The 12,998-nt window shown below is 46.0% G+C and overlaps 1 protein-coding gene across 1 annotated transcript in view; it reads left to right on the forward strand.

The window, feature by feature from the left end:
• The window catches only part of TAOK1 (TAO kinase 1), a 120,618-nt gene that overhangs the window by 53,126 nt on the left and 54,494 nt on the right, over nucleotides 1–12,998 (forward strand). The gene's annotated exons all lie outside the window — the stretch shown is intronic.

Raw genomic sequence — 12,998 nt, forward strand, 5'->3', positions numbered from 1 at the left:
GACCATTGTATACTACACTTCTCAGTGCTTTACATGGGAGACGTATCTGACCATTGTATACTACACTACCCAGTGCTTCACATGGGAGACGTATCTGACCACTGTATACTACACTTCTCAGTGCTTCACATGGAAGACTTATCTGACCATTGTACACTACACTACTCAGTGCTTCACATGGGAGACGTATCTGACCATTGTATACTACACTACTCAGTGCTTCACATGGGAGACTTATCTGACCACTGTATACTACACTACCCAGTGCTTCACATGGGAGACGTATCTGACCATTGTACACTACACCACCCAGACGTATCTGACCATTGTACACTACCCAGTGCTTCACATGGGAGACGTATCTGACCATTGTATACTACACTTCTCAGTGCTTCACATGGGAGACGTATCTGACCATTGTATACTACACTTCTCAGTGCTTCACATGGGAGACGTATCTGACCACTGTATACCACACTTCTCAGTGCTTTACATGGGAGACGTATCTGACCATTGTACACTACACTACCCAGTGCTTCACATGGGAGACGTATCTGACCACTGTATACTACACTTCTCAGTGTTTGAACAATGGTCCGTATCTGACCGTTTCACTTTACACTTCTTAATAATTAAGCTGGCAGACATTTCTGACCATTTTACTTTACAATTTTCAGTGCTTGGGGTTACTTGACCATTTTACATGGAAGAATAAAAACATTTTTTAAATCTCATAAAAAAATGCAAATGCGGGTGCCCCAATGGTTACAGGGGTAATTATGGGTGAGATCGGTCACAAATTCTACTCCCTGCCGTATACGGAAAAGATTTTTGTTCCGTAGCGCATTGTAACATGTCTGATCACCAGACATTAAGTACTTAGTGACTCACTTTTTCTAATGTGGGTGTCCCTTAAATATACAAAGCCATTTTGGTGGAAATCTTTCCCTCATGATCAAACTCCATGATTTCTCTAGTGCAGGAAGTTAATGTCAGGTGATGACACTGATCTTTAAACATTAGCTTTTGGTGGGGAAGATGGATGGAATTCAATTCAACACACACCACTTTTACATTATTTTTTTTCTTTTTACACAAAAGTGATGACTGCTCTCATGAACACAATGGTCTCTTCCCGATAAGTACTTTCACTTGTCTGCTGTCCTCACTGGAGGTCTAAAATTTAGGTTCCCAGAGGTTGGGCGTCATAATCCAAAAAAATAAAAAACTTGGGTATATCAATAAAAATGCTCTTAACCACTTAAATGGCTAATATTTTTTCCAAAAACCTCTCAAATTGCCTTTTTTATTAATTGTATTACGTTGAAAACTATTTTTTAAACTTATCCAATACTATTATTTATATATATATATATATATATATATATATATATATATATATATATATATATATACAAAATTTAAAGAATTGAAAATCGAAAAATGTCGATATTTCCCCCAGATGTTTCAGGCAATCGATATGCATCTGCAGCCACCGGTTACTCACGCTGATTGTGGGACAGCGCAGTTGTCCCTGACCCAGTGGCTGCTTCTCTCTGCAGCCGCCAGGTTTATACACTGGGGCAACGCTATATTCATCAGCTGCTGCTGCTCCTCTCAACAGCCGCCAGATGTGGGGTGCACGAGGCTGCACATACTGCGGGACCAATTTCCGAAGATGGCAGGGGGACTGGGAGGTCCCCCTGAGATTGGCGGTTGCTGGAAGATTATCTTTCAGCAGCCACCCACTAGGCATTTTCTGATTGGCCACATCAGATGCTACCATATCAGGGAAAGCCCAGCCTGGTGTGGTCGCATCTGATGCAACCACACCAGGCAAGTGGTTAAAAATGCTGTTATGCACCCAAGTGAGTAAATACACAAACTTCCCCAAATTGTAAATGAGAAGGTAAAAGAACTCCCTTTTATCGATAGAAGTCTTTAAAATGCGGTATATGTAAAAAACAAAATGTATATAGTGAAATACTGCATCATAACCTCATAAGTATATATTAGATCACTCTCACCCTTTGTAAGGCAACATATAGTCTTGGAAAAAAAGTGGTTCGAAAACCTTGTACTCCAATACTAAGGGGATACATGGGTGCATACCAGCATTTTTAAGAGAATTTTTATTGTTATACACTGACCCATGTTTTTTTATTCTTTTCTCTCCCCTTTATTTCTTTGTGGATTATATGTGCCAACTTCTGAGAATCTAAATTTTATATTCAGACTGTTGTATCTTAGGGTGTTAGGTGACACCTTTTGGTTCTTGTTGAAGTCTGCTGCCCTATGGTTGCGCAGTAGTTTTTCACCTTTATAGACTGCTCACTGGAAGTCTAGACTGGTGGGGTGGAGTAAATTTTAATAAATTCCCGATCCCTGCCATTGCTGGTAAGGATGATTGGGACTTGTCCTCCACAGTGAAGATGTTAAGGGGCTTTTAACCAAAAATAATTGTTATTTTCTTAAATTATGTCTAGAATATACATTCTGCACACTTATCTCTTTGTACTGACGGAGTCTGCTGGCAAATGTAGGGACTTGTCTGTTTCGTCTTGGCAATGCCAAAAGTGATTTCAGTACCTTTGCTTTTATGTTCTGTTCACCTGTTCCTTTATTGTGAGAGAGTTATTGGGCATGGATAATATTGGCAGAATAGGGATCAAAAGCAAAGATTAGTGATTCTCTAGGCAACTTAAACTGAATACAGAGTTATAACTTTATTTCTCTTTCATCCACTAGGGGACACTGGAGGTGCTTACGCTGGGGTATAGAGGCGTGGATAACTGGAGCCGACACTTTAAATAATTTAGAAGTGTGAAGCTCCTCCCCCTCTATGCCCCATCAGCCCTCAGTTTAGAAAATATGCCTCTAGGAGCTGTTCAAATTATTCTGTGCTCCAGTAAAGACATTTATTTTGTTTAATTATAGCATCTTTTACACTCCTATAGGTACCCTTCGCCACCTATCTAAAAGGTGGGGTCCGGGTATCTGGCGCCCTGGTGTTTTAGCAAACACCAGGAAGGAGTGCACAGGACTCATTACAAGAGCTCCTGACAGCTCCTTATCACCACAGCAGGTCTTCACACAGAGAAGAGAAGACTGCTGACCTGCCGAGAGAGACCTCCGGGGACACACAGTGAGTAAAAGGCTGCTGCGCCTGCCCCCGCTGCACGGCGCTGACACAGCATGCTGCACTGTGTTAGGTGTGCATAGCGCTGTTAGAAAGCGCTACAAAGTCCCGCTGTCAGCGCTGCCCTGCGCTGTTTTAGGGAATACACAGCGCTACACGTGGCTGCTTGTTTCTTCCCTCTCCCCGTTGATACACATGGGTAGCGTGGAGGGAGGGGGATGGGCACATAGCAGCCATAATGGAGCCCTTAGCGCATGAATAAGGGGGCAGGGCCTAATTAGCGCCGGCTCTCTCTCTTCTATATGCGGCAAGCGGCTGTAAAACACAGCGTGGCTGCCGTTTATTAACTGTTAAATGCCTGCATCTCTCCTTTATACAGGAAGAGTGCACCAGAACTGAAGGCCGGATTCTTTGGCTCCCCATTCCTGGCTACAGCAGCTATAAGTTAAGCAGAGGCTGTGCATAATACACTGGGGGTGCAGGGAATGTGATCTGTGGGAAGGGAGTGGGGTGTGCTCCTCCTCTGTGTCCCAAGCCAGCCTTCTGTTTTTCTTTACTTCTGTATATACTCTGTCCCTCTGTATGTGGTGACTGTGTGTATCCATGTCAAACAGAACAAAGGCGTCTCAAAAGATGTTTGTTTGTTCTAGGTGTAACAACAAACTATCCAAGCCACATGCTGCTGGGTCCACGTTATATGATGCTTGTATAGCAATTGATCCACCTGTGGCTAATACTGCCTCACCTGCGCCTACATGGGCCGCTGACATGGTAGGAGTAATGACGGATTTAACGTCTGAGTTAGCTGAGGCACGGAAGTCTCAGCCTCCCTGGGTTGCTGGGATAACCAAGTCTCTTGACACCCTGGTACAGGTTATGGGTACAGCTGTGTCCACACCCTCCACTTCCTTACAGGGACCGACACAAAAGCGTCCTTTATCGACTGTTCTCCAGTCAGAAGAGTCTGACGAGGAATTCCTCGCTGCGGACGATACTGAGGAGGGGGAATTGGAGGAAGCATTACAGGACGATACACCTCTAGAGTTAGAGTCCACCTCTCCTGGGGTCGAATCTTTAATTTTGGCGGTCAGAAAAATCCTTAACTTACCTGAGGATATTATTCCTGCATCCCAGGAGTGTGAATTATTTCATGAACAACCAAAGAGTTCGGCGTTTTTTCCGTTCTCACTGCATCTATGATGGAGAAGTGGGAAACACCTCCTCCAGTAGATGCGTCCGTCTCCCGTCTTTTTAAAAAAAACAGCACTCCCAGTACCGGGAGCTACAGTACTAAAAGATCCTTCGGATCGTAAATTGGAGACAACGCTAAGATCTATTTATACCGCAGCGGGTGCTCATCTTAGGCCCACCCTTGTTACTGGTTAGGTTAACAAGGCTGTGGTTTGCTGGGCTGACCAGTTGATTACAGGTTAGGACTCGGGTACTTCTAGAGCAGAGTTACGCTTACTAGCAGAACACATCCGCGAGTCTGCAGTTTTCCTGGGAGAAGCGTCAAAAGATATCGGTCAGATTAGTGCTCGCATATCTGCTTCTGCTATTTCGGGCCGCAGAGCCCTCTGGTTGCACGCCTGGCATGCGGACGCAGAATCCAAGCGTGCGGTGTGAGGGTTTACCATTCAATGGCGACATGCTGTTTGGCCCGGAATTAGACAAATGGATATCCCAGGCCACGGGGGGTAAGTCTTCCTTCCTCCCGTCAACTGCACAGGCTCCCAGAAGATCTTGCACTGGACCTTCCTTTCATTCCTTTTGTGCACCACATTCCTTTCGTGGTAGAGCCAGAGGTGCTCCCTCCCAAGCAAGAGGCGGTAGAGTTCGCCCACACTCGGTTGCACGTATACAGGAGCCTAAGCCAGCTGAGAAAGAGGTGGCATGACGGTCTTCCGTCCCACCTGGGACCACCTACAGTGGGAGGCCGCCTGCAAAGATTGAAACAAGTTTGGAACCAGACCTCTCCAAAGCCGTGGATCCGCAGACTAATTTCCCTGGGCTACCGAATAAACTTCGAGGTCCCCCCTCCACCTCTGTTCTTCGCTACAAGTCTGCCAATACCTGCAGACAAGGCCAGGGTTCTACAGGAGACTATCCAGTCTCTAGTAGTATCATCTGTGCTAGTCCCCGGTTCCAGAACATCAACGAGGTATGGGGTTTTACTCAAACCTGTTTGTAGTACCCAACCTGGATGGATCGGTCAGGCACATCTTGAACCTCAAGTCATTGAACCTGTATCTGAAGATGTATCGGTTCAAAATGGAGTCTCTGCAGTCCGTTATTGCGAACTTGGAACCAGGAGAGTTCCTATTATCCATGGATATCAAGGATGCTTATCTCCACGTTCCCATTTGGGAATCACACCAAGCCTTTCTGCGTTTCGCCATATTGAAGGATCATTATCAATTGCGGGCATTGCCGTTCGGGTTATCCTCGGCTCCCTGCATCTTCACCAAACTCATGTCAGTCATGATTGCTCTCCTTCGGTCATCGGGAGTGAACATAATCCCTTATTTGGACAACCTGTTACTCAAGGCGCAGTCGGTATCTCTTCTTACAAGTCATGCCTTACTGACATATCAGACTCTAATCCAACACGGTTGGATAATAAACTTCATCAAATCAAATCTCAATCGTCCCAGAAGCTCCTGTTTCTGGGCATGATCTTAGATACGGCATCACAGAGGATCTTTCTTCCAGTAGACAAGGCCCGGGATATCCGGTTGTTAGTTCAGCTGGTCCTCAGGCCAAAGAGGGTGTCCCTCCTTCTTTGTCTGCGTCTCCTGGGGAGCGGCCTTCGAGGCAATACAGTTCGGGCGGTTCCACTTCAGGGTGTTTCAGCTGGACCTACTAACACAGGGGTCAGGGTCTCATCGGCTCCTACATCGACAGATCCGTCTGAGCCCAGCTACCATAGTGGCCCTTCTCTGGTGGACACAATCCAACAATCTTCTAGCGGGCCGGAGATTCGGAGTGTGGGACTGCATCATCGTAACAACGGATGCCAGCCTTCGAGGATGGGGAGCTGTAGTCTTCGATTATCATTTTCAGGGTCGAGGGTCCCCTCTAGAACAAAAGTGGCCCATAAATGTATTGGAACTCAGAGCGATCTACAATGCTCTGATAGAAGCAACAGAGTTTCTAAGAACTCGTCCGGTAAGAGTTCATTCTGACAATGCGACGGCCGTCGCGTACATCAACCGCCAAGGAGGGACTCGGAGTCGCATGGCCATGCGAGAAGTAACTCAGATTCTCAGGTGGGCCGAGAGCCAGTCAGTAATCCTGTCGGTGGTATTCATCCCGGGTGTGGACAACTGGGAAGCAGATTACCTAAGCCGACAGGATATCCACCCCGGGGAATGGAAGCTTCATCCAAACGTGTTCAACGCGCTGATACGACGATGGGGATGTCCTCAGGTGGACCTCATGGCGTCACGATTGAATCGTCAGCTCCCGGTATAAGTGTCAAGAACTGGAGATCCGCAGGCAGTGGCTGTGGACTCTCTGACAGTTCCGTTGAACTACGATTTGGTTTACCTCTTTCCTCCGATTCCAATTCTTCCTCGACTGCTAAAAAGGATAAAACACGAGTCAGCCTCTGTCATTCTCGTGGCTCCAAACTGGCCTCGGAGGAGTTGGTTCGTGGACCTTCGGTCCCTATTGTCAGACGATCCGTGGCCCCCTTCCTCTGCGCCTGGATCTGCTACAGCAGGGTCCTTTAGTACACCCCAACCTAGCGCAACTGCGTTTAACGGGGTGGCTCTTGAAACCGATATCCTAAGACGCAGAGGAATCCCAGACTCTGTCATTCCCACCATGCTACGCGCCAGGAAACCAGTTTCTGCTGCGCATTATCACCGCATCTGGCGTTCCTTTATCTCGTGGTGTTCCAGTCGGGATCTTCCATCTAGGACTTTTTGGTTGTCCCTGTTTCTGCTTTTTCTTCAGACGGGTCTGGATTCTGGCCTTCGTCTTGGAACTTTAAAGGTGCAGGTTTCTGCCCTTTCCATTTTCTTTCAATGGAAATTGGCTCTCATTCCTGAGGTGCAGACGTTTCTTAACGGGGTCTTGCGGGTGCAGCCTCCTTTTTGTACCTCCGATTGCTCCCTGGGACTTGAATTTAGTGCTTTTGTTTCTTCAGTTGTCCATGTTTGAACCTTTGGAAGAGGTTCATATTAATTACTTGTCTTGGAAGACGGTCCTCCTCTTTGCTCTAGCTTCGGCTTGTAGAGTTTCGGAATTGGGTGCTCTGTCCTATAAGCCACCTTACCTTGTATTTCATGCTGATAGGGCGGAACTCCGGACTGTAGCCGCCTTCCTTCCCAAGGTAGTGTCGGCTTTTCATATTAATCAGCCTATTGTGGTACAGTCTTTGGTGGAGGACTCTGGTGGTGGTTCTACCTTGGATGTGGTTAGAGCTCTCCGCATCTATGTTGACAGGACTGCTTCCCTCCGTAAGTCTGAGTCACTTTTTGTCCTCTATGATGTGGTTCGGAGGGGTTGGCCAGCGTCTAAGCAGACTTTGGCACGTTGGATCCGACTGACTATTCATCAGGCTTATGTTGGTGCCGAACGCCGGCCTCCTTCGTCCATTTCGGCTCATTCCACACGTTCTGTGGGTGCGTCCTGGGCGGCCGGTAGGGGAGCCTCCACGTCACAATTGTGCGGTGCGGCCACTTGGTCTTCTGTGCACACGTTTGTCAAGTTTTACAAATTTGATACGTTCGCAGTTTTGGCATCCCGTTTTGGCCGTCTTGTTCTGCAGGTCCCGCAGAGCGCTCCCGCCCGTGGGGAAAAATTTGGGACGTCCCCAGCGTAAGCACCTCCAGTGTCCCCTAGTGGATGAAAGAGAAAATGGGATTTTGGTACCTACCGGTAAATCCTTTTCTCTGATTCCACAGGGGATACTGGACGCCCACCTCTGCCATGTTCGGTTTGTTCCATATGTTGTATGTTTTGATTATTGTGTGTTCTCTCCCTTTTTACACCGCTTGTTCTCCATCTCCTCTCGGTCTTCATTTTCTAAACTGAGGGCTGATGGGGCATAGAGAGGGAAGAGCTTCACACTTCTAAATTATTTAAAGTGCCGGCTCCAGTTATCTACGCCTCTATACCCCAGCGTAAGCACCTCCAGTGTCCCCTGTGGAATCAGAGAAAAGGATTTACCGGTAGGTACCAAAATCCCATTTTACAGGTCTTTTCGCAGGAAAATTTTCTCATGCATCTCTAAATATTCAAATATGGATAATACACTGGGCCGAACTCAATTCAATGCGATGATGAGAAGCCGCAAGAGGGAGCTCCCGGAGCTATTCAATACACCGTGCTGCTTGCCTTGTTGGGAAGTGGTTAAGTCAGAGAGTGCCGGTTCTAGGTGTTTAGTCGCAGAATGCCAGTTCTCGCGACTAAAGTGCCGGCCGCGTAGCTGTTAGTGCCACGCTAAGCTGGCAAACAGCTGCGCGCCCTGCACTTTTGTCGGATTTCTCCTCACATCCCCAGAGGGGTGCGAGACGAAATCCTTTAGCCTGCCCAAACAGTACAGTGTATTGAATAGCTGCGGAAACTCCCTACCATGGTGGCTATTCATCTTTACATTGAGGTGAATTCGGCCCAGTGAGAGAAACAAACTAGGTCTGTGACTAATAAAAGCAAGTGCTTTACCCTGTGGATACCACAGAATCTCATTAATTCTACACTTTTCTATTGCTGTGTGGTTTTAGTGTTAAATACAGATGTGTCCACATCTATCATCCGTGCGCTACAAGTCGTGTTACACATAACGTGTGAGCGCCGTGCGACTCTGTAGTGCCAGGCGTCTTTTACTGCAACTTTTTACATTCAAATGCATCTTATTTGCACAGCATTGTACCTGTAATGTAGCGTTTTGCATGCAGATACGCCTACAGTCACACACAGAATATAGGCACACCACCTATCATTTCAATCAGCAAAAGCTGCTTGTGCGTTCTATTCGCACCGCTGTGTGAATAGGACTGATTTGAAGGTAAAAAGTTGCACGAAAAAACGCTCGGTGCTAGTCACACCACGACATGGCATAGCTAGAAGGGTGTTTAACGAGCAAGGAGGCTAGATGTATGTGGGCACATCTGTACCATATTTAGGCCAATCCTGCAATAGGATCTGTTACAAAATGTTTTGCTGTTGACCTTGCCATTCCTGTCTAAACCAGATTGATTGGAGGTGTTTTTATTAACAGAACTTAATATTGCCAGGTAACTAAAACAGTAAAAGCTCAGGGATAGAGCATTGTATACCCAATTGGAAAGTTTGTGCTGGTGGCTACGCATCTTTTTCAGTGCCGTAGGATTCATCACGGAGCAGCAATCTTGTTTCTTGACGTTTCGCTATGGATTCCACAAGGGACAAAGATATGTGTGCAAGGCAAGCTTAGGCTTTGGTATCCTTAATGTGAAACCATAATTATCATCCTAAATCAAAATGCATCAACCTAAAATGAGAGGCTTGGTACTGGCCAGAGAGCTCTCATTCTGGAAACCAATGGAATGTGTGTTATAAAAAGAATAGGGGAAAAAAAACATTTGGCTACACAGCCTGGACAGGCAGTGACTAAGTCTGTTTCTTTGTTCGGGGTGAATAGTTGTCCAGCATGACATAGATGGGAGTGGCTGTTTTTCTGTATACTTATAGTTACCACTTCTTCACTCCTACACAGAAGTCGTTTTATAAGTGCTGTACAACACAAAGAGAAATAAACTAGTGCAATGTACCGATGCTTACTAGCACCTTCCAAATATTTCATTGTCTCCATGAAATGCCACGAATGAATCACATCTGTCTGTCTTTACTCTTGGGACATTTAATAGAAAGGTATTGCTGTCACTTGCAAAGAATGTAATCTTCTATGACCATAAGGATGGTGATTTATGTAAAACAGGGCTGTATAAGAAAGCTTTCCAGTGAAGTGTTGTAACACTTCTGCTTGTTTTTTTTGTTTTTATTTTTAATCCTTAACTTTTATAGTAAATATTTTTCTCAATCTGGCGTCTCTCTTGTGGTCATACTCCCCACTTGTATATATCAACATCTGCAACTGGTGCCATTACCATTTCCTGCTGTACTAGGTAGTGCCTATTCTGACACTTTTAATACCGCTTTTACACCAAAGTTCCGGGTCTGATCCAGGATTTGGAACACGCTTCCAACCTGGGACAGATCCCCTTGTACACCTCGGCGCCGACCCGGCACTGTTCACACCGGAGCCGGGTCAGCAGTGACCCGGCTCTCCGGCTCAGATGAGCAGCGCTTCTTCCCCTCCCTCCCCCTCCACGACCCTCTTACCTCACTCCGCAGTGGTCCGGAGGAAGGGAGGGTGGGGTGCGCTGCTCCGTTCTGGTCGGCCTGGTAGTGGACGCTTGGAGATGTCATCTCCAAGCGCCACTGAATCCGGCCAATCGGGCGGCATGCGGCGCGACTCGGGTCATTGTGACCCGGGTCTCGCGGCTTACACTGTAAGGTGACATTTGGACGACCTGTGCTCAAAGTTAGCCAGGTAGGATCCCTGGGTCACTGGACCTGGTTGATCAGTTTACACCAATAAAAAACACGTGAACGCGCATCAACCCAGGATTTTTAAGTCCGTGTAAAAGGGGTATTACTGGCAACTATATCTGTGAATTTCTTAATGATTTCACATACAGATGTGTCCACATGCGCTACACAATGTGGGAGCTCCATGGGACTCTGTAGTGCCGTGCATATTTTTGTGCAACTTTTTACCTTCAAAATTGTCTTATTCGCACAATTAGCACAAGCAGCTTCTGCTGATTAAAATGATATGCAGTATGCCTATGTTCTGTGTACGACTGCAGGTGTATCTGCACACGAAACGCTACGTTAGTGTTACAGCCGCTGACACCCGCAGTCGCTCACAGAATATAGGCATGCTGCATATTTTAATCAGCAGAAGCTGATGTAACTATTCACATCACTGTGCGAATAAGACTCATTTGAAGGTAAAGAGACACACGAAAAGACGCTCGGCGCTACCGAGACACGCAATGGTGTGACTAGAAGGGCTGTTTGGTGCGCAAGGAGACTAGATGTATGAGGACACATCTGTATGGCACTCATAGGCTAAATGTGTGGCAACCTCTAGTGGAGGTACTTTGCTTCTGCTTGCTGCCTTTGGCGGTAGGGTCATTACAACAAAACTTAAGCTGATTATTATTATTATTATCCTTTATATGGAATTGCTTTCACGGTGTGTGTGTGTTTTTTGTTTTTTTTTTACACATTTCTTTACAGATTATTATTACTATCCTTTATTTATATGGCGCCACAAGGGTTCCGCAGCGCCGTACATAAACATAGTACATAAACAGTTGAGCAGAACAAGAAAACGAGTGTCATACAGTTTAAGACACTACAAGACAAGTACATGGTATATAAACACTGCTGCAACAGAAGCAGGATGGCAAAAGTCACGGGTTAGGTGCTTTTGAGTATAGAGCAGATAATATAAGAAAAGAAAGGATAAGCACAAGAGGAAAGAGGGCCCTGCTCGTGAGAGCTTACATTCCAGAGGGGATGGGCAAACAGACAGGGGTGACACGGATGGGGTAGACAGTGATCATGGGACAGAGGGTTAGGATGACAGATGGCTGGATTCCTATTTTACAATATGTGTGGAAGTCATTTGAATTAAGATTTATGCCACTGACATTCTACTTTAAGAGGCAGTTTTTGTAGGTGTCTGTGGAAAGCCATGGCTGTTATATCAGTTTACGTGAAGTCTGACGGGTAGCTGAAGCCACTTCATGAAGGGCTATTTAGAGAGTTTGGTTAACGTATAAACCAGCAGTCTCAGGTAAATGTAGAAATTGGTAAAAGTAGTTATTGTAAAGAGATGTTCAGATGTAAAATAATAAGTTGTGATCAAGTGTGAATTCTATAAGGCACATTTATTGATTTGGAGGGTGATGGGAGACATGTGAGGTTTGCAGGATATTTATTCCATAGTATATCCGCTGTCCGTGTGTGGGGCCTGGATTTGGTGATATGTCACCAGATAATAAAAGCAGAAGAATGGAGAAGTAGATATAGTTGTAGGTGTATAAAAAATTTTTATAGTGACACAATGAGGCTGTAATAGTCAATTTTTGATTAAAAGAAATCTCATTAGTTTTTAGAGGAGGTGAGTGACTCAATAGGGCGGCAGTGTGCCCAGAGAGGTGAGATGCAGGGAGAGTACAGATGAACTATAGGTACCAGCGGGCCCTTAATGCCCCGCATGCTGGTACTTGTGGTGCTCCAAGTACCAGCATGCGGGAGAGGCTTGCTGGGACCTATATTTCCACTGTAAAGACAATGTAAAATCTTTTTCTTTTTTTTTATTTTACACACTATGTACACTATCAACCTGCTACCCAACTCCCCAGGGATACCTGGCCTGAGCTGACTAGCGGTCAGGACTGATGCTACAGCTGGGGGGCCCGGTGAAAGGGCTTTCCTGGCTGTGGCATCAGCCCCCCCGCTAGAAAGGATCCAGTGCTGGTTTTAATTATAGGGGGACCCCTGCGCAAGTTTTTTCCCCCTATAATTAAAACCAGGACTGGCCTTGCAGCCTGGTGCTGGTACCTAATTTACGGTGGAGCCCTACACGTTTTGTTCCTCGTCATCTTAGGTATCAGGACAGGCTGGCAAGTCCGCTGCTGGGTTAGCCTTTTGGAGGGGGACCTCACGTCAATTTTTTTTTATAAAAAATGAACCCTAAAAAAAAAAGCCTGCTTGTTCAGAAGAGAAATTCGGCCGTTTAAATCAGGACTTCAAAACGGACCAGATCGACCAAATACACAATCAATAAAAA

The sequence above is a fragment of the Taudactylus pleione genome, unplaced genomic scaffold, assembly GCF_031769625.1.
Source record: "Taudactylus pleione unplaced genomic scaffold, aTauple2 ptg000203l, whole genome shotgun sequence".
Lineage (NCBI taxonomy): Eukaryota > Metazoa > Chordata > Amphibia > Anura > Myobatrachidae > Taudactylus > Taudactylus pleione.